This window comes from Eptatretus burgeri, chromosome 7 (assembly GCF_056783735.1).
Source record: "Eptatretus burgeri isolate ZD-2024b chromosome 7, Ebu_testis_v1, whole genome shotgun sequence".
Lineage (NCBI taxonomy): Eukaryota > Metazoa > Chordata > Myxini > Myxiniformes > Myxinidae > Eptatretus > Eptatretus burgeri.
In genome coordinates this window covers 111909639-111932832 of record NC_140967.1, presented here as the reverse complement: position 1 = coordinate 111932832, position 23194 = coordinate 111909639, and the positions used below count along the sequence as shown (strand labels likewise).

Sequence of the window (23194 nt, the reverse complement as noted above, 5' to 3'; positions counted from 1 at the left end):
TTCGCTCCTTATTACCTTCAATTCCTATTTTCCCCACTTCACCAATGTCCCCCATCCCTCCCAATATAAACACTGTTTATTGTCTTAAATCCAAAACAAAAAAAAAACACCTTTCTCCCTCCAAACCCACGAGTCCCGATCCTTATTCTTCTTCTTCCTCCTCCTTACCATCTTTATTCAACCCAAGGCACACCATCTTTATTCAACTTGAACTGACCAACTATCGCCATTACCTTCCCAATTTCTTCCAACAACCTTCGATTCCCGAATCTTACCTGTTCTTCAAAAATACATCAAAAATTAATAATCTTCCTTGTATCCTTTCAATCAGTACACCTCTTGTAACCACGTGTCTATCATCACCCTCTTCCTGGTAATTTTCATCGACCCAGCAGCTTCACACTGCGTTTACAGTTCCAAATTCACCACACACTTCCACAATTTTACTTCAACCTTGCCTTCTCCGAATGTTACACAATCCTTATTTGAAATAAATAAATTCACTTTTGACTATACACCTCCCATAGCCGCGTGCTTCTCCCGTAACCACGTGATCTGTTTCCACCCTCTGCGTTTACCGATCCAAATTCACCATACACCTCACGATTTTTTCTCCACCCTTTCTATTACCTAATCTGACGAAAACTCTCTCAAACAAGAATATTAATAAAAACGGTCTCTGATAATACTTCATCTTCTTCTTTCACACGTGTGGTTCTCATTACTGTATCATAATTCACTACTGTTCTACGATTTCAACAGACTGCTCTCAATTCGAACTTTCCTTCACACCTTGCCTAAAAAAATCTAACTGTTACAGCGTTTCTTCTCTCCATTCTCTTAATTCACCTTTATTGCATCCATCAAGAAATGTCTTCAATCGCATCTCCAACCAAAATAATTTTTAAAAATCCAGTTTGCAATGAATGTTCACTTTCCATCAGCAATTCTTTTCTTCTAACTTCAGTGCCAACTCACTCCTCTCACCCCTTTCTCTCAAAGCAACCATCACATTCTTCTCCCTCCAAGCCTCCCTCTCACCTCTCTCAAAAACTCCCGCCTCACATTTATCCCTCAACTCTCCCCACTCACCCTTCTCCACCCCCACTCACCCTTCTCAAAGTTGCCCCCCCCTCTCATCCATAAAGCTGCCTCCTTCCCCTGCCCTCTCACCTCCATCTCCTCAAATACTCAACTGTTTTCTGCCCCTCTCTTGCTGCCCCTTTCCCCCAGCACCACAGAGCCTTTTCTCCTCCTCATCTGGCCCCTCCCCGAGCTATTCTGCAATCCCCCACACTCTTTCAACAACCCTCCTTACCTCCCCTCTCCTCCCATGTCCTACCCTCCCCCTCCCCTCTCACCCACTGCACCCAAAGCCTCCTCCCCTCCCTCTTCATTAACAGTGTGGCCTTCAAATACCTGGGGCCTTCACTCAAACCTTTCAGATCTTTCCATGCAGGTTGCCACTGACAAACGAGACATAATCTGCCAAACAGAAACTTTCCTCCATCAAGACGTCTCTGACTCCCAAGTTTCTCTCTCTGGTTACTCCCTCCGGTATGACAGACCTGAGCCTCGACCTGGTGGAGGAGTTCCTCTCTTCATCAAAGACTCTATTCCTCCCTCTCCATCCACTGCCCTCACTCCCCCACACCCCCAGGAATACCTCTGGCTGCGGCTTCCCTCCACTCCCACCTCATGTTTATATGTGTACTGCACCGTCCACCGAACAGCGATGACAACATTTACACCTCACCCATCGGAAAACATGGACCAACTTCTATCTTCTCATCCAAACTCTCTCTTCCTCATATGTGGTGACTTCAATTGTCATCGTGCCAGTTAACTAGTTGCGGGCACCTCTCTCACCTGTCATGGCACTTCAGCAAAAGCTTTCTGCAACTCATTGGGACTGACTCAATCGGTCAATTTCCCGACCCGGATCTCAACCAAGGGTGCCCCATCTCTTCTGGATCTGATTTTGACAAATTTCCCTGAAAATATCTGTTGTTCTTCATCCGCTCCAATCGGTTCTTCTGACCACGTGCTTGTCAAAGTGGACATCTCTCTGGCTGTTATCACAGAACCACCTCAGCGCCGTCGAGTCTGGCATTTCACTCAAGCCAACTGGCAGGGTCTCCTAGCAGCCATCAAACTTACAGACTGATCTCCCATCGCTACTTTCTCCAATATCAACTCATCCTGGAAATTTTTTCAAAGAAACTTGCTCTCCCTCATGCACAGATTTATCCCCTCTCGTCTTCAGTTGACCTAACCTTCCTCCCGCCCATGGTTCATTGAAGCTTGTGGCGAGGCAGTTGTCCTGAAACAACTTGCCTTTGCCTCAAGGAAAGCAAACCCAACTGAGGGTAATCTCAGTTCCTTCCATAAAGCTTGGAACAAGTGTGTATCTACCCTCAGGAGAGCCAGAAAACAACATTTTTCGAAGCTCAAGTCTGATCTTTCAAACCTCTCTCCCTTCTCTAAATCCTGGTGGCATCAAATTAAATCTGTTTCTGGTGTATGTTCCATCTCCATTCCCTCACTTACCTCAAATGGCCGCACTGCTGATACCGCACGTGAAAAGGCTGAATGCCTAATCTCGGTGTTTGAATTGAAATCTTATTTCCAAAACCCATCAATTTCTGTACCCACCTTACCCATTCGCACCCAACTGTCCCTGGACTCTGGGTCTTTTTTTCTCATGAAAAGGTGGAGAGCTTGCTGGCAAACCTCGACTCAGATTCTACAACCCGTCCAGACGGCATCAGCCCACGTGTCCTAACAACCTGCTCCTCTGCTCGTTCTCACCCTGTCTCTGTTCTATTCACCATCTCATTTGCTCAAGGGCATCTGCCATCTGCTTGGAAATCAGCAAACATTACTGCCCTGCATAAAAAAGGTGCAAAAACAGATCCCTGCAACTACAGACCATCCAGCCTTCTCCCAATCATCAGCGAGGTTATGGAATCCATCATCGCTTCAGACTTGAATTCTTCCTCTTCTCCAATGGCTTGATTTCCGATCATCACTTTGGTTTCAGACCAGGTCACTCTACCCTGGATATGCTGCTTCTGCTCTCCCAACAATGGATGGAGGTCGTCAATGCAGGACATGAAATCAGAGCCGTATCCCGAGATATATCGTGTGCTTTTGACACGGTCTGGCACCCTGCCCTGCTCACCAAACTCTCTTCCTATGGGACCCAAGGCAATCTCCAATCATGGCTCGCAGACTTCCTCTCCTGTCGCAGTCAACGTGTGGCCCTAAATGGAATTCTTTCATCCCCTCTTTCTGACCAGGCTGGAGTTCCTCAAGGCAGCGTTCTGTGCCCTGTTCTTTTTCTGCTTTTCATCAATGATCTCTCCGACTCTCTGGAAAATCCTCTATATCTCTTTGCCAATGACTCCACCCTCTGGCATCCCTCAGAACGGCATGCAGCAGCTTCTTCACTCACTGCAGATCTGGATAAAATCACAAACTGGTCCAACACGTGGAGCATGTCTTTCAATCCGGACAAATCTCACACTCTCACTTTATCTCTCCGAAAGGACCGTTTGGAACCACCCCCACCCCCCTGCACCCATCCAATTTATCAACAATCCTCTGGAAGAGTCCTTTCTTTCAAGATTCTGGGTCTCACCATCTGCCATGATCTTTCCTCGGAAAGCCACATTTCCAACCTGGCCTCCAAAACCACTCGCCGACTGGGATTCCTCCGTCGTGCAAAGTCCTTCCTCGGCACACCTGAGCTCCTGACCACTTACAAAGCTTTCGTCCACAGCCTGATGGAGTACTGCTCTCCACTGTGAGCTGGTGCTCCTGCCTCCCAAGTTTCTCGACTTCACACTGTGGAAACCAAAGCATTTCGGATCATTGGCATCTCCTGCGATGAGGCTGAGTCTTTGGGCCTCTTACTTTCTCACCACAGGCAGGTAAAGTAGTCTTTCTGTCTTCTACCGTCTCCTCTCCAGTCTCCCCCCCCCCACTGCTCTGTCTGCATTTTGACCCCACCATATTTCCGCAGGGCACTCAAGGTCTGCCAGCAACCCCCTTCTGGTAAAACTACCAAAATCACGAATCACTGCTCGCCTTCACTCCTTCATTCCTCTTTTTTCCCACCTTTGGAATAAACTCTCTCACTCTATTCAATCCCATTCTTCCCTCCAGGCCTTCAAAACAGCTGTTCACCACCACCTGTTATCGTCCCCCATCCAAATCCTCTATCTTTTCTACCCCTGTTAATCCACCCCAAGCTCAGCTCCTTCAAATTCCCTGCTTTCCTTCCTGAAAGTCCCTGTAATGCCCATCTTCTATTCCCCATGTTCCCCGCCCCCTCCCTTCGACAGATCTCCTAATGTCCCTGTTCCCCACTGTTTTGTCCTTCCCACTCCCACCCCTCTTGTCTCAGGCCCCCCCTTGCTGTGTGTCCGTGTGTTCCCTCTCATACGAGCCTCGACAATGTATACAAAAAAACCCAAAAACTCAGAGCTGGTGGAGGGGAGGTGAACTGAATCCAGGAATCAGGCTTGTTCGAGGCTGTGTAGGAACTTGTCCACTCACAATGATGCCCTTCAGATGAGTAGGAGAGGCATGACCAATTGAATCGGGGGCATGGCTTTCTGCAGCATGAGCAATGCTAGGTGGGATGTCTTCCTTTCTGGGCTCCGCAGCTTTTCCTCAAATGGATCCCAGGCATCTGCTTTAATCCCACCTGATGCATGGGTTTTTATTGTCTCTGGCCCCCACTTTACACCGTGACATCCCATGCCCATGCAGGTCAGGTCAGGTTCAATCTGTGACCTGCTACAGGTACCATGTAAACCTGTACTAACCTGTTCCATGGTCGGGTTGTCGGCGACTAAACTGTTTCCCCTACCAGATTTTCTGGAGAGGAGGGTGTTTGGATATGGACACCCAGCAGGATTAAAAACAAAACCTGTCAAAGGGCGGAGGAGCTCCTTGTGAGCCAACGGCCATCCATATCTAGTGCCCAACTGTGTCTGCGGACGTCCGCCTGCAGTTGGGTTACTTTCATTAGGAGGTTGGTGGCAGGATTTGCACTCCGGCCACCGTAAAACCCTTCATTCCGCAAAACGCAAAAAAATCTGAAAACCCGCTCCGTGGGAGTACCTCCTGTGAAGCTTCCCTTGGCAGGGCAGCTCACCGGATGACGAGATTGGGGCAAAGCCTTCGGGACCCCCGATCTTTGATGATAGGAGGGAAACCAAGGGGTAACATCCCTGGGTCAGATTGCGGGAGAGTGTGTCGGAGTGGTGCTGAGGTGTCGTCCACCAGACGGCGGTCTCCTTGGGTTAACCTGAGGCGGTCCCTTCGGGTGGGTGCCTGGAATGTCCTATCCCTAAGAGAGGATGATCACCTGTCTCTGTTATCATCTGAGCTCAAGAGTTTGGACATCGGGATTGCAGCTCTCTCTGAGGTTCGGAGACCGGATTGCGGCGAGATAATGGTGGGTGGTTACACCTACTATTGGTCTGGTCGCTCTGATGGTTACCATACCCAAGGAGTTGCTGTAGCTGTGTCCAATAAGCTGACCCCAATGATAATTGAGGTAACACCGGTCAATGAGCATATTATGAGATTAAGGATTCGTCACTCCTTAGGTGTCATTTCCCTGGTCTCTGTTTATGCTCCGACTGAGGCGAGTGATCTCACCGTGAAGGATGCATTCTACGCCACGCTCGAGTCTGTGGTTGATCAGTGCCCCAGACGAGATACACTTCTAGTCTTGGGGGATTTCAATGCATCGACTGGAACTGATAGGGATGGTTATGAGGTGTGTGTTGGTCCCCATGGGTCAGGAACTATGAACCAGAATAGCACTAAGTTCCTTGACTTTGCAAGAAGTCATGGACTTAGGGTGGCTGATTCATGGTTTCAGCGCCCACAAGCTCATCGCTGGACTTGGTATTCCAACGCTGGCGGTGTGGCAAAGGAGATTGACCATGTCCTCATTGACGGTCGTTGGAGGATGATCCAGAACTGCAGGGTCTACCGGAGTGCTCAGTTCCTCAATACTGACCACAGGCTTGTTGTAGCAACTCTAAAGCTGCACCTTAAATCCTGGAGAATGGTACCATCCCAGCCTAGGCTGGATGTTGGCAAGCTCAGGGATGAGAGAGGAGCTGAGGAGTTTGCGGACAGGCTGAGTGGACACTTGGGGGGTCTGGGTGCTTTGGGGGGTCCTGAAGAGTTGTGGAGTGCCTTCAAGACCACCGTCCTTGATGTTGCCGGTGGATGTCTTGGAGCTCATCGCAGGGCAAAGAAGAATGTTGTCTCTCAAGGGACACTGGATACCATTAACCAGAGTCGCAGGGCCAGGCTGAATGGCAGAGCTGAGCTGTTCAGGGAGCTGAGGCGTAAAACTGTACGTGCACTGAGGGTGGACAAGGAGGCCGATGTGCGAGGAATCTGTGAGGGGGTAGAGCATCACCTGTGGACAGGTGATTCTCGTCCCGCTTACAGGGGAATTCGCGCATTGCGTTCATCCAAGCCCATCCCTCGGAGCACTGCAGTTCGAGCGGAGAGTGGTAGGCTCTTGACAGAGGAGTCTGAAGTGAAGGCCCGCTGGGCCGGTTACTTTGAGCAGTTGTACCAGGCTGATCCCCCAGCTGTCGAGTTGGACGTCAAGGGTGTTACAATCCCTGTTGCTGACCCTCAAATCAACTGTGGTCCACCTTCGCTTGTGGAAACACGGGCTGCGGTGAACCAGTTAAAACGGGGCAATGCTCCAGGGATCTGTGGCATCCATGCTGAACTTCTCAAGGCTGGTGGAAATGCTGCACTCGTGTAGTTGCATGCAGTTTTGTGCTCTGCCTAGAACACAGGCATCATCCCAACTGACTGGAAGAGGGGCCTTGTTGTCCCTCTCTGGAAAGGGAAGGGTGATTGCCAAGACTGCAACAACTACCGAGGGGTGACGCTGCTCTCAGTGCCAAGCAAGGTCTTTGCTCGGATAATTCTTGATCGGGTTCGCCACCATCTGCTTGAGCACCAGCGTCCAGAGCAGTCAGGCTTTACACCAAAGAGGTCAACGATTGACCGTATCCTTGCCCTTCGTGTCCTCACCAAACGCAGACGAGAGTTTCGGCAGGGGCTGCTTGCAGCCTATGTTGATCTCTGTAAAGCGTTCGATTCAGTGAATCGGGATGTCCTCTGGAGGATTCTTGGTCTTCGTGGGGTGACACCAAAACTGATCGATCTGATGTCTGAACTCTACTCTGGTACTGAGAAGTGTGGTGGTGAAGTACCATCTCTGACTTATTTCCAGTTGTTACTGGAGTTCGTCAGGGGTGTGTACTGGCCCCCACACTTTTCAGCACTTGTATGGACTGGGTTTTAGGGAGGATGTCGGAGAGATCTAGCTGCGGTGCATCGTTTGGGAATGTCAAGAACTCGGACCTTGACTTTGCAGATGATGCAGTCATCTTTGCGGACACTTTAGACATCCTTCTGGGGGCCCTCGAGGTGCTGAATGAGGAGTCGGAGCAGCTGGGATTACGGGTTTCTTGGATCAAAACTAAGATCCAGGCTTTCGGTGACATCTTGGATGCTGCTGTCCTGTCTGTGTCTGTTTGTGGTGAGGATGTTGAGGTCATGGAGAGATTCACTTACCTTGGCGGTGATATTCATGTCTCTGCTGGCTGCGAGTCAGAGGTCAATAGACGTCTGGGTCGGGCCTGGGGAGTCATGGATTCACTGGATCATGGGGTGTGGCGCTGCCGGTACCTGTGTGGGAGGACGAACGTCCGAGTCTTCAGGTCCTTGGTACTTCCAGTCTTGCTCTATGGATGCGAGACTTGGACTCTGACCAAGGATCTGAGATGGAGACTTAATTCCTTTGGTACCAGGTCTCTTCGGAGAATCCTTGGCTATCGCTGGTCGTATTTTGTGTCCAACGAGCGGTTGCTGAGAGAAACTCGGATGAGATTCGTTACCTGCATAGTCCGTGAGCGTCAGTTGCGGCTGTATGGACATGTGGCTCGTTTTCCTGACGCTGATCCTGCTCGCCAGATTCTCTCAGCGAGGGAGTCTCATGAGTGGAGGAGGCCAGTGGGCCGACCACATGCCTTGTGGTTGCAGCAGGTTGACAATCATCTCAAGGAGATGGGGATGGGCCTGGCATCTGCCTGGGGGATGGCCAGACGAAGACCCCTGGAGTTCCGGCGGAAAGTGGACGCAGCGACGCGCTGTTCTGGCACATGCTCCCATACCTGACCTGACCTGATCCCATGCCCCTCTCTGCTCACCATTGGATGCCGATCGTACTGGTGGGCGGAGCGACCCCTTCATGACCTGCACCCGATGGTTCTGCTGCTGCAGATGGTGGAGCCCCTTTTTTTCGCCTGAACTATGGACTGAGGGCCCACCCAAATGCTAAAAGGACATTGATAACAGATTCCAAATGGTGACACTTCAATAAGTCGGGTCAAATGGCTTGATACTTTTAGAAACAAACAGACATAGGGGTGGATAGACATCTAACTTTGGCATAAATGTAAAGTAAATTACTAGTCCGGGAGCCAACCTGTGTACGAGGCTGTTTTAGGGTTGGACCTTACAGCCTCTGCTATAAAATTTTACACCCCCAGGATGTTTAGATATATGTTTGCAGTTCATGAAAACCAATGTTGGCAATTCATAAGCTCTTGCGAAAAATTTTGGCGGACGTTTTTGTTTGAGGAAGATTTGAAAAATTTGATAAAACAGCAATTGTCAATAAAATTTCTAAAAAAATTAAAAAATCACATTCATGAAAAATAAATGTGAACTAAATGTAAGAATTCAATCAGTGCATTGTAAAATGACAAAAAAAATTGCCTTTGTGGAAGTAAACCTCGTAAAAGTACATAATTTTGTGAAAAATGCCTTAAAAATAACGTTTTTTGAAGATGGCCTTTAGAACTTTTCTTATCATAGGCAGATGCTGCATTAGAATACTAATTTCTCTTAATGTGATATGAACATGGTATCCATGGCTAATTAAAACAGCAAATTTGAGTGAGTTCTATCAATTTTTAAAGAGAAAATTAACATTTTTGTCAACCAAAGTTACCCCTACCCCCAAAATCTTCTTACTCTATTGAACACAGTTCGGTTAAGGTTTGCTAGATCCAGGTTGGGTACTTCACAGTTCACTCTTCCAAAGGAAAATTCAATGGTGTTTGGAGTGACATGGCCCTGGAGCAGACATATAACAATGAAGGGAAGACATCTCTGTTCAAAGGCATATCTCAGGCACCAGCTGCTCGAGATAAATATGTGAAGACAGAACCATTTCTCACAGCTGTATCAGAGAACATAAAGTCTATGGCTAATCTAGGCCAACAGGAATCTACTCATCATGGAGAAACACATAAGCAGGCAACAGAAGAACATATGCATGTTGAGGAGATCAAGAAAGTGATATGCCAGCAGATGATAAACCCATTCCAGTGTAACAACCAAGTGGATCTGCTCAATAGAGCAACTGGTGAGAAGGATGCTGCGAAAGTCTTGGTCCATGCTCAAGCTAAGGGCATGGAAGCCATTATGAAAGCAGAAGAGGTGGTCTCTATTAAGATTGAACCACTGAAGCTGGTAACTTTCTCCTCACAGAAGAAATCAAACCCATCAAGGAAACAGAGTTTAATCAGGATCTATCAAGATGAGACTGCAACTACACGTGTGCTGTGTTTCTATCGAGATGCCGACCCAGTCACAAGACAGATTGCATTTTCCCATGAGTGGACAGACTATCCATCATCCCTGTTTGAGGTTGATCCACGCTTAGCACAGGGGTTTGTAATGCGCAAAGGCAACAAGTCTGATTTCGTGGCAGTGCTAATTGCTGAAGCTGAGCAGGATGTTGTTTTACAGCTGCCATCATTACCACAGAGTGACCTATACACAGTTTATCTGGTAGACACAATGGCATTTGTAAATAAATACCAAAAAATGGGTGCAAAAACATTTGGTGAACTTCCCCAGCTGTATCTTCGCAAGCTCCTTCAGTTCAAACCTGAAATGTGCAACTGTGTCAACATCATTGGTGATCAGGATGATTTTGATGATAGCCATACTTTGAAGGGTCATGAGCAGCAGAGGAGAAACCAGACAGACCAGGCAAGACAATTCTCACCATCCAAGAGTCTAGAAATTCCGGACTGGAATTTACTCATGAAGAATCCAAGAAATAAAGGAAATCTTCAGAACTTCATTGGCACTTCCCTTTGTGAGAGTCCTGAAGCTATTCCGGATGGAGTGACCATCATTCTTGGTGGTATGATGGAAAACAAAGGTCACACTCTTTCCATCACATCAGCATCAAGTTCAGTTCTGGACTTACCTTGTGAAGAACATGAAGAGGCAGACACAAGGATTATTGCTCATCTTGCATATTGTGTGGAATATCCTGATCACCATTGAGCTGTTGTGCATGCAACAGATACAGACATAATTATGCTGTGTATATATCACTTCTGCTGCTTGAACACATTGCAAGAACTCTGGATACAACGGCAGAATCAATACCTACCTATTCATGAGCTGGTAGAAGTGTTGAGCAAGAAGTACCAGAAAATCCTCTTGATGTCGCAGCCACACTTCTGTGCACATATGTGTTGTGTGGATGTGACACAGTGAGCTACTCATTCAGAAGGGGAAAAGAAGAGGTCAGGTCAGGTATGGGAGCATGTGCCAGAACAGCGCGTCGCTGCGTCCACTTTCCGCCGGTACTCCAGGGGCCTCCGTCTGGCCATCCCCCAGGCAGATGCCAGGCCCATCCCCATCTCCTTGAGATGATGGTCAACCTGCTGCAACCATGAGGCACATGGTCGGCCCACTGGCCTCCTCCACTCATGAGACTGCCTCGCTGAGAGAATCTGGTGAGCAGGATCAGCGTCAGGAAAACGAGCCACATGTCCATACAGCCGCAGCTGACGCTCACGGACTATGCAGGTAACAAATCTCATCCGAGTCTCTCTCAGCAACCGCTCGTTGGACACAAAATCCGACCAGCGATAGCCAAGGATTCTTCGAAGAGACCTGGTACCAAAGGAATTAAGTCTCCGTCTCAGATCCTTGGTCAAAGTCCAAGTCTCGCACCCATAGAGCAAGACTAGAAGTACCAAGGACCTGAAGACTCGGACTTTCGTCCTCCCGCACAGGTACCGGCAGCGCCACACCCCATGATCCAGTAAACCCATGACTCCCCAGGCCCGACCCAGACGTCTATTGACCTCCGGCTCACAACCTGCGGAGACATGAATATCACTGCCAAGGTAAGTGAATCTATCCACGACCTCAACATCCTCACCACAAACAGACACAGACAGGACAGCAGCATCCAAGATGTCACCGAAAGCCTGGATCTTAGTTTTGACCCAAGAAATCCGTAATCCCAACGGCTCCGACTCCTCATTCAGCACCTCGAGGGCCCCCAAGAGGATGTCTAAAGTCTCCGCAAAGATGACTGCATCATCTGCAAAATCAAGGTCCGAGATCTTGACATTGCCAAATGATGCACCGCAACTTTATCTCTCCGACATCCTCCCTAAAATCCAGTCCATACAAGTGCTGAAAAGTGTGGGGGCAAGTACACATCCCTGACGAACTCCAGTAACAACTGGAAATAAGTCAGAGATGGTACCACCACACTCCACAGCACTCTCAGTACCAGAGTAGAGTTCAGACATCAGATCGATCAGTTTCGGTGGCACCCCACGAAGACCAAGAATTCTCCAGAGGACATCCCGATTCACTGAATCGAACGCTTTACAGAGATCAACATAGGCTGCAAGCAGCCCCTGCCGAAACTCTCGTCTGCGTTCGGTGAGGACACGAAGTGCAAGGATACGGTCAATCGTTGACCTCTTTGGTGTAAAGCCTGACTGTTCTGGACGCTGGTGCTCAAGCAGATGGTGGCGAACCCTATCTAGAATTATCCGAGCAAAGACCTTGCCCGGCACTGAGAGCAGCGTCACCCCTCGGTAGTTGTTGCAGTCTTGGCGATCACCCTTCCCTTTCCAGAGAGGGACAACAAGGCCCCTCTTCCAGTCAGTTGGGATGATGCCTGTGTTCCTGTGAAAAGAAGAGCGGCACAGGTTTCTCTGGGACTGATAGGAAACCTTCCCCACCTTGTTGATTTTGGAAGAGATAGTGAAATGGCAGCAACAGAATGTGTCATTGATGAGGCCAGAGTATACTGGACTGCTCTGCATGGCCAAAAAGGGTTCAGCTGTTTGGATACCCTCAGGCAGCATATGTTTGTCTCTTCAAAATTAGACCTTAGGTCACTGCCAGCAACAGAAGATGCGTTTTACTTCCTTGTTTTAAGAGCATTGTATCAATTGCTTCTGTATAGACGTGCACATCTCAGTGACCGAGCACTTCCCCCAGCCACAACATTTGGCAGAACCCTTATTAATGGAAAACTGGTCCCAATTCTCATGTCTAAGCCAGCCAAGCCAAACATAGACAAAACTGTGTCTTGCATGTGCAAATTATCCAAATGTCTGAAACGATGTTCATGCAAAAAGGCTGCTGTGCCTTGCTGAGTGACATGCATATGCCTTGGTCAGAGAGGTTCATGTGGTGGAGTTGTTTCAGAGAGTGACTCTTCCTCTGAAGAGGATGTTTAATGTCACAATATTGTGTTAATCCATTTCTAATTTTATCTTCCTTAAAACCATGGCATGTAAAAGTATGTTCTTGTTCCTGACCCCATTGATAGTCAAGCATTTCTGAGTTGCATAAATCTTTTGTTGTTTGACATATAACCTTGTCAATTGTAGGTAGGTTAAATCTACACCAATTGTGATATAGGAAATGAACTCCTCTTGAATATGAGGGGTCATTTGTGTATATAGGTTTAGTGGTTATGATTTTAGGACAATATGAATTACCCATACCCCCATCCTACATCTTCGCTTTTGCCAACATTTTGTCATCAGAGGGGGCTCGCAAAAGTGTTGACTGTGTTGTTGCGCAAGAGTTTCACCATTGCCAACATTGGTTTTCATATACTCAAAGGGTGTCTCTTTATGAAAATCAACACAAAAATTTTATAGCAGACCGGGCAATTTTTTTTTAATTTTGATCGGTTGGCTCCCGGACTATACTTGTGATATGAGATATGTGTTGCTGATGTAAGACATTCACTTTATGGAAATAATTATGCTGTAATAAACATCTTTATCCCATTGGGAGCCATTTCCACAACAATATGTAATCTATTTGATTCTGCTCATAATCACAGATTGTTAAAATAAAGCATCTTTTTTATTTTACAATGAGCAGAGTTCATTTTGTTCTGGCAAGGCAATAAGTAGTACCTTACAAGACACAACTCTTTACTGTCTGGCAAACACAGACAAACTAGAACGGCACTCGGTGGCGTGCATACCTCTGCCAGGCTGAACAGTTTACGTTTTGTGTCCCACTGATAGGTCGGGTCTGGATCCAAAACTGAACCAAAATCTAATTGGCTTCTTCTCATCACATAACCAACTCATCCACAACTTTTTGAAATGTCATGCTATACATCATTTGTGGCCACATCTCTTAATGGTGAAGAATCACTTTTAAAATTCGAGTATCCAGATGCAGATTGTCACCAAAATCGAATCAATTTGTCTTTTCACACACCCAACCAGTCCAATAAACATCATCCATATCTGTACACAACTTTTGGAGATATCTTGCTCAGAGACAAACAGACAGGGATGAAAACCTTCAGTGGCTGAGGTAATAACAGTAGCATTAAGACAGAGTAATAGTAAGACGAAGAGTAACAGGAACAATAACAGTAACAACAACATCAAGAATAAGAATATCAGCAACAATAACAGCAAGAGTAAGAGTAACAGGAAGAGTAGTAGTAATACGAAGAGTAACAGTAATATGACGACTAACTAACAATAAGAGTATGCATGCTTTTATTCTTACTGAGCTGGGGGTGTAAGAGGAAGAATAACAGCTGCAGTAAGAGTAAAAATAAGAGTAACAGTAAGAAATAGAAGGGCACTCGGTGGAGTGCATACCGCCGCCACGTAACACCAGGTCCAAGAGAACATATTGGGCGGAATAAATTTTTGAACAAGAAAAAGAGCAATTAGACATTGCAGACCCTCACCAGGACTTGTTTTGTGTCGTGTATTTTGTGTGGCACTTGTGTACTGGTGTGCTACATAATTAATAAGACATAATTAGAATTGCCACTTTATAACTGCTGGCAGCGATGACCGGGTACCAAGACGTCCCACATTGATCAGACAACTGACCCTGACCCATGACGTTTTTTTATTACTGTACAATTGAATTCAGAATGGGATTAAAATTAATTCAATTCAGATCAAATGGAAGAACAAATAGGTACGAGTCCTGCATTTAAGTCATCAGAAGGAACCCAAACAAGCAAAAAGCAAAGATGAAGTCATCAGGAGGAACCTGGATAGGATTATCCCTGGTGTTGGCTTCAGGGTTAAGGCCCTGTCACACCTTGACATTTTAGCCAGCGTATGCCGACGTATGAAAAATTTGGAGAATACGCTGGCACACGTCGAATATGTTATGGGTAAGTTTTGTATACGTTAAGGGAATGCTCAAAATTTCTCGACGTGCTAGGCGTATGACTCACACGTTCCACATACGCTGGCCATAAGTTGTAGGCACGTTATGCGATCGTTGACACACGTCGACACAAGTTACTTGTAAGTTACTCATAAGTCGAAATACGTCGAGGTAATGTCGAGCGTACCCGAAACTTATTTCTAACATATGAGTAACGTGCTTTGAACCTATGTGTAACGTATCTCCAATGCATATTGACGTATGTAGACATATTTGACGTCTTCCGGACGACCACAGAACTTACTGAACGTGTTTCTAACTTACAGCTACCGTATAATGGCGTATTGGCAGCGTTTAGGGGAATTGGTATATAAAAATGGGGTTCACAGGAGGAACCCGTCAGTGTTCCAGACTCCTTGTTGAGTAGATGTCCATATCAGTAGTATCAGTAGTAGTAGTAGGTGAGCATGTCAGTAGTAGTAGTAGTAGTAGTAGTCGTAGGAGGTCCATGTTAGTAATAGTAGGTGAGTGTGATGGGGAGGGTGTGGGTGATGATGCCACGGCCAGGAGACTTCTTGGCAGCATTCTTCGAAGTTTTCTGCGGCATGAAGATGATGTTGACATTTCGATGTCTAGTGTGGTTACGATTTGAATCGTCGAGTGGCAGCCTTTTAATAGGCTACGCCACGTGATCATCGGCGATACGCTGACGCGCGCTATGCATAAGTTAGACTATTGTTGGGCATAAGTTGTGAACGCCGACAACACGCTCAGCATTCGTTGGTCTAAGTTATCTATAAGTTGTCGAAACGTTCTGTTTATGTTACAAATACGTTATGCATATGTCCAGCACGTTATTATACGCCCAAAACTGAAAAAAAAAATAGCTCAGCGTACGCCAGCGTTTTAGATACATTTTGATACGTTGCCATATGCTGGCTAAATTGTCAAGGTGTGACAGGGCCTTTAGAGTGGTGGGCTTGGAATCCAAAAGTCCTGAGTTCAAATCCTGCTTGGCTGTTGAATTAATACCAGGTGGGGTTGATTCAGCCTGTCATCCTTCTGAGGTCGGCAAAATGAGTACCAACTTGCTGGGATGATTGAGCCATTTGAGTATCCTGCATCGGAGTGCTGACCTGTCCAGGATTGTGCCCAATACCCAGAAGACTGCTTAGGTAGCACCAATGCTCTGCACAGAGTATGGCCCCAATGGATGGATAGGATTCACATTTCAGCTACTACTCCTCTACACTCAAACCCATCCAGGCACAGCCAAGTGAGCCTTATTCAAAAAATAATAACAATAAAAAAACCAACAACAACAACAAAAAAAAAAAGGAACCCACATCAAAAAATTAAACAATTCTGTCTCCCAGACCATGTGTCCAAATGAAGTTGAAACTTAAAACATGTACTCCAATCAGTACTAGATTATAAATGTGAAGTTTCACATTGATTGATTAAGTGGTTCCAGAGAAAACATTACTTAATATTTTTCTTCAATCCAATACGGCTGCCAAACCATGTGACCTATCAATTAGCAGCTCACCTGGACTTTTGTCTACTGTGTTTTTTTGACCCCCCCTCCCCCAAAATAGGTATTTGCTTTCTTCTCCAAAACTACACACACGTTTTCAATGAAACTTGACCACAACCTTCATCACCCATAATGTACCAAAGTATCGACCGCATCAAAATCTGCACTCATTAATGGGATCTATGAGGGGGGGCTTGACCCCCAAAACAGGTATTTGCTTCCTTCTCGAAAACTACACAAACAATTTAAATGAAACTTTACCACAACCTTCATCATCCATGAAATATCTAAGTTTGTTCAAGGCATCAAAAAATTTAGGGTCTCAGGAGGTCTTCAGGGGGTTTGAGTGACTGTTGCTCCTGATCCAGGTGAGCTTCAGATAGGCAATCCTATTTTTCCTGAGCAAACTTGTACACCCAACACTTGGGGAACATTTGTGTGAAGTTTCCCCTCGATCTGTCCAGCCGTTCTGGAGAAGAAGATTTTATTTATCATTTTCAGAGTAAATCCAAAATGGCTGCCAAACCATGTGAAATATGACATCATATGTGTGAACCTTTTGTTCCTCGTGGACAGGCGGTCATACGTGTAAAGTTTTGCCTAAATCTGCTCAGCCACATCAGAGAAGAAGATTTTTGAAGGTTAAAAAAAAGGCTGCTGAATCACATGACTGATGTCATCAATTCTTTTTCTGTGGACCATTTTATCCTGAGATGGCCCTCATCAGATGTAGCATTCTACATCATGACATCATAATGAAGACACCTATGATGTCATAAAAAGCATACTTTCCATGTGCTAAGTTTCCATTTTTTCCTTGGTGCAGTTTTAGAGATACAGAGGTCCAAAGTTTTTCGGTTTTTCCAACATGGCTGCCACACCACATGGCATATGACGTCATAATTATCATTAAAACATAATACATGAGTAGTTGCTCCGATTGTGAAAATTTCATCTCAATCCGACAAGTGGTTGTGAAAAAAACACTTAAGTTCTGTGCAGACATACAGACAAACAAACAAATGAAAAATCGTGCTTAGCACGACACTTGGCGAATTAGTTGACCTTTCCATGTGGTGGTCCAAGCTGTAATGTCATGGAACGTGTGGTGTTTATTTGTTCGTACATTAATGAAATGACGCGACGTCACAAACAACAATTATCAGGTGCGCGTTGTCATGGTAACGGCAGCAGATTGAAAATTTTCTCAACTCATTTAAAGCCACCATGTGACATTCAACAACTTATCATTGGTGCTTGTTGCCTTCATTCTGATCGTAGAAAATATTTGAAAATACCGAGGAACATTGCTTTTCAACCAGCTTTACGATCCCGTTATCAGGTATGAAATATGTTGTAAAACAAAAATATATATTTTATATGTGTGTTTTTCATGTTTTGGGTGACCCTGACCTTGACCTTGGGTCAATTTCGATCAAACTTTGTACACATGTTAATATTACATGCATAAATAGACAGTATACGTTTCAATATAATAAGTGCAAAACTGTTTGAGAAATAGCCGTGTGTAATTCACAAAATTCCCCATTGGTTTATAATGGGCGATAATATAAAGTGATGCAGAATCCAGATCCTGATATTGAACATCACCAAAAGTCACAGATCTTTTTGTACTGTGGATTTCTATCAGCTCTTAAAATTTCATCCAAATCGGTTAAGAATTGTGACCTGTAGAACGAATAGAATTGTTTTTAAATCACGCCAATCGCTAAAAACGTTGACGTCATACGCTTGCCAAAACTGTGCATAATTTGTCCTAACATGCATTTTAAAACATTTAGATATTCCATTGAAGTTTATTTTGGCGTCAACAGGAAGTCGCTATTACTTCCGGTCACCGAGTTATGTTCAAAAGCTTGTTTTCACCTTTTTTTTGACGTAACGTCGTGACGTTAAGTGCGATTATGACGTGATTTGATCCCAGACTATTTCAGCAAGATTGGCTATCACGTGTTAAAATTTGAGAACGATTGCTAAAGTAGTTTCGGCTGCACATGAGCGTACATATTTTTTTAAAATGACGTCAACAGGCAAAACTTTGACATCATACACTTGCCAAAACTATGCGTACTTTGTAATAAGATGCATTTAGTAATCATTTAGATATTTGAATGAAGTTTAATTTGGCGTCAACCGGAAGTCGCTATGACTTGCGGTCACCTAGTTATGTCCAAAAATGTGTTTTCACGTTGTGTGACATCACGTCGCAACGTTTAGTCCGATTAAGATGGCGTTTGGATGTGGACCGTCTCAGGTAGATTGCCTATCAGGTTTAAAAATTTAAGAACGACTGGTCCAGCCATTTGGGCTGTAGACGACCAGACAAACAAACAAACAAACCAACAAACGGAGCAGACCAACATACTTGACAAAATCGAAGATTTCGCTAAGTAACAAACAAACAAACAAACAAACAAACAAACGGGCCTAAATGCACTACCCTCTCCTTCAGAGAGGATAAATATGGTGCTTTGTATCGTTTTTGGCTCTTTTGCTCAATGGTGAAGAATCACTTTAAAATTAAGTAATTATTGTATCCAGATCCAGATTCGGATCTTCACCAAAATGGATTCAATTTGTCCTTGTCACACACCCAACATATCCACCAAGTTTCGTCCGAATCCATGCACAACTTTTTGAAATATCATGCGATATATCGTTTTTGGGCCCATCTCCTAATGGTGAAGAATCACGTAAAAAAATTCTCGTAGTCAGATCCGGATCCAGATCTTCACCAAAATCGAATCAATTTGTCCTTGTCACACACCCAACCTGTCCACAAAATTTCATTTGAATCCGTCCACAACTTTTGGAGATATCCTGCACACAAACAAACAGACAAAGAAAACGCATTGTGGTGAAAACATAACCACCTCCTACCTTCAGTGGCAGAGGTAAAAAAAAAAAAGCCACGTGTGGCTGCCTGTGCACTTCAACCCCCTCAACATTAATGTCTCGTCATTGCTTGAGGCAATAATTTCATCAGATTTCTCATTTCCATACAAGACATTCAGTATAGTTTCGTAAGTATTTGGTGCAAGCTTTACAAAAATGGTATTGTCAACAGCTAGTTCAAGCAGAAATCTCGCTATTGTAACCTTAGTACCGAGAAAAAAACTCAAGTGAGGGAATTTGGCTACATACATCCAACGGCTGGATGGAAGGCCTGGGATATCAATACGACGTGTTGCTGTGGGCATGCCGATGCCTACGGCTATATTTGGATTGCAAAGCCAGCAAGGGAATAAAAAGCTTCAGGTTAAAATCCTGCAGCTTCACACTCTTTGGCACAGTTGATGGGTTGAGGTTCAAGAATCTAAACGTGTAAGCAAGCTATATTTAACCTTATTCGATGGGTACATTTGCTGCAAAGTTAAATCGCAAAATTACTGAAGATACTTCAAATTCAAACAGAAAGTGAAACAGGAAAGCTTTGAGTTCAACAAATCTTACAAAAAAAAAAAATTAAAAAAAGATTAAAAAAAAAAAAAAACACTTCCTGGTCAAAAAACCTGGCCCAAAACAGAGTACGTTTTGCTATGTGTTGATGAGGTTAATGTTTCGCCTGATCTTTCCTCCGGAGAACATGTGTGGATGAAATTGAACGAAGATTGCACAGTCTTCAAAACGAGCCAGCGACGTTGCCCCAACTGCGGCAGGCCTTGGTAGAGATTTGAAATGACAGCCACTAACCCTAAACCTTCTTTAACCATCATGTGTCCTCAATGAGACATTCTTGCCAAGCGCGTGTCAATGCAAATGGTGGTCACACCAGATACAGTGTTGAAGTGTTACCTGACTTTTGAATGCACCCCTCTTTGAGCCTCTGGAGACATGTCTAGCACACACGTGTTGACGTTCTCATGTCGATTACATGTTTTTCAAACACTACATATTGATATGACCAAACAACGTGACATGTTTTTCATTTCAAATTTCACATATCAGTGTAAATGATGCACAGGAACTTTTTCGACGAGTATATATAGCATGGTTTGGGAAGCATTAAAGAAAGGCAATTTGTGTTCTACCATGTTCAAGTATGTAATATAAAAAGAAATTTAAATCAAGGTTTAAAAAGCATATAAATAAATGAATTCTGGGTTTTACCACCATTTTACCCAGTATCAATTACATCACCCGATCTAACACGTTACATTAGTTATCTGTGCCTGTTATTTGTGTCCATTATGACGGCCTTAAAAACAGTACGTTTCCTGTGTGGAATGATTTTCAATTTTGTTTGACTGTCAGACAGGCAAACCGAGTAAAAAAAAATCTCACTCCACTCTGCACATGCGTAATTGGGACAAATTTAGAGACAAAATACAGTGAAACAGCAAACTTGTCTTCCAATTCATGTTCAAAATGTAATATTTGATTTAAATACATTGTTCCTCTCTCATAAACTAATAAGAGAGACAGACGGACGGACGAACATGAACCAATTGCTTAACACTGCTTTTCGCTTCTCGTGTTCAGGGTAATGACAGACAAAACTAGAGGGGGAGCACTCGGGAGAGTGCAAAACCTCCGCCGCCAATACTGCTGGGTCACTCAAATGAACCTTATATCTTATTCATTAAATATGATGTCAACAGTGCTGACAGTTATAGTTCTTTTCTCCAACATTTTTTTTTTTGGGGGGGGGGGGTTGGAAATCACTTAAAACATGGAGAAATGCAAAAAAAAGAAATCGAAATTTTTTTTGGAAAAAAAAGTTGCAAAAATTTTTTTTTTGGGGGGGGGGGGGACCAAGTCCAAAAACTAATGGCATGATCCTTGGACCATACCTAACCCCCCCCCACCAAGTTTCGTCGAAATCTGTCGAGGAGTTTTTCCGTAATACTGTTCACAAACAAACAAACAAACAAAAACAGAAAGGGGTGAAAACAGTAACCTCCGATCTTCGATGGCGGAGGTTAAACATAAAAGAAACATAACAGAACTAGAAGGGCACTCGGAAGAGCGCATCTCTCCACCACACAATGCCTGATCCACGAGAACATATCAGGCCCAGAACATTTTTGAAATATCATGCTATATATCATTTTTGGCCGATCTCTCAATGGTGAAGAATCACTTTAAAATTAAATAATCCTCATATCCAGATCCGGATTCGGATCTTCACCAAAATTGAATCAATTCTTCCTTGTCACACAATCAATGTGTCCACCAAGTTTCGTCCGGATCCGTCAACAACTTTTTGAGATATCGTGCCATATATCGTTTTTGTTCCCATCTCTCAATGGTGAAGAATCACATTAAAATTCGAATAGTTGTCACATTAACTAATATGAAAACTAATATTAATATGAAAATAATAACTGATATTAAAAAAATAAAAAATAAAAAATAAAAATCTGTATTTGGATCTTCACCAAAATCGAATCAGTTCATCCGTGCCACACACCAAACCTGCCCACCAAATTTCATCCGGATCCGTCCACAACTTTTTGAGATATCCTGCACCCAAACAGACAGAGAGCGGTGAAAACATAACCTCCTTCACCTTTGGTGATTGTGGTAATAACTTAAACAGCAAATAAACTAACCTCCAAAGGCACGGAACCCACAATTATGTGCACTGAACCAGATAAGTAAGGGAGAAATGGTCTGGGGTGAAAACCCCCAGCTGTTGGTTGCAGGACTTACTCAACATAGAATGTCAGGAGTGAGCAGGAAGGCTCGTGAGGACAGAAAGTCAAACAAGCAGAACAGAAAATTCACGGCTCAGAGTGTAGAGCACTTCTTTCTTCCTTTATCTTGACTAAGTTACTTGATCATAATAAAGAGGATATAACTATTCCCAATCTCATATGCTGTATGCACTGCATGAAGAAAATGTACACTCGGAGTTTCCTTTGCTGTCCATATCAATCCTGAACATCCATATATTTGTACGTTGTATTACAATTTCATCGCAAAACCATTTTACCATCAAAATATCCAATAACTTATCTATCCTATAAAAGGAGCCGTGAATGTGTCTGATCGTGTGAGTTCCACCCATTGGTTGGACAGTTTGCCCGACTTCACCCACAATTTCTATATAATTTCGGAAACCTTTACAACCTTATAGAATTACCTTTCAGAATTATCTTTTCTCTCAAGCAATGCTTTAACTGCAGAGGTTATGGAGGCTTGCTTTTATTTCTAACTATTTTCTTAACTTGCGAGTTGAACGGATGAGTGAGTCAGACGGGTTTCTGTAAATGAAGACTTGAGTGTGGGGAGGGGATCGATGCCTTAGGGCTGGAGGGGAAGGGTGAGGATTTGGAATTGGGGGGAGGGGGGGAGAGAAAAGTTGGGACAAAGTTGGGAGGGGAAGAGTGAGGATTGGTGGTTGGGGAGGGGAGGGTGGAGAAATGAAGATGAAACAGAGTTGGGAGGGGGAAGCTGGAGAATTTTGGTGTGTGTGTGTGTGTGTGTGTGTGTGTGTGTGTGTGTGTGTGTGTGTGTGTGTGTGTGTGTGTGTGTGTGTGTGTGTGTACCATGAAAGAGCGAGGGTTTTTTTTTTTGTATACCTTGTCGAGGCTCGTATGAGAGCTCACACACAATGCACAGCAAGGGGGGCATGATACAAGAGGGGTGGGAGTGGAAGGACAAAACAGTGGGGAACAGAGACATTCAGAGATCTGTGTCAGGGAGAGGGATGGGACGGGGAACATGGGGAATACAAGATGGACATTACAGGGACTTTCAGGAAGGAAAGCAGGGAATTTGAAGGAGGTGCGGTTGCGGTGGATTAACGGGGAGAGAAGACAAGAAACAGAGTGTTTAGTTGGGAGGGATGGGGTGCATTGGGAAAGTGGGAAAAATAGGAATTGAAGGTAATAATGAGAGAATACAAATAAAAATGATCGTACACCTAGGCGGGAAGGATGAGTAGGCCTCAAGGAACCCGGTAAGACAAGGTTGTGACGAAAACTCACAAAGTAGCATGATTTTTGAAACAAAACCGAACTAGGAACACACAGGAACATGTAGGTGAGAAAATATACAGTTAAAACGGGACAGATAACAACCGGAAACTTAACTTTGAGAAAGTCGGCAAAGACCCCT

General features: G+C 44.6%; 1 protein-coding gene and 1 pseudogene across 1 annotated transcript in view; both read right to left on the bottom strand.

The window, feature by feature from the left end:
- ARG2 (arginase 2) overlaps window positions 1-23194 on the bottom strand; it is a 173602-nt gene that overhangs the window by 128407 nt on the left and 22001 nt on the right. The gene's annotated exons all lie outside the window — the stretch shown is intronic.
- The window catches only part of LOC147024105 (uncharacterized), a 31996-nt pseudogene that overhangs the window by 5589 nt on the left and 3213 nt on the right, over window positions 1-23194 (bottom strand).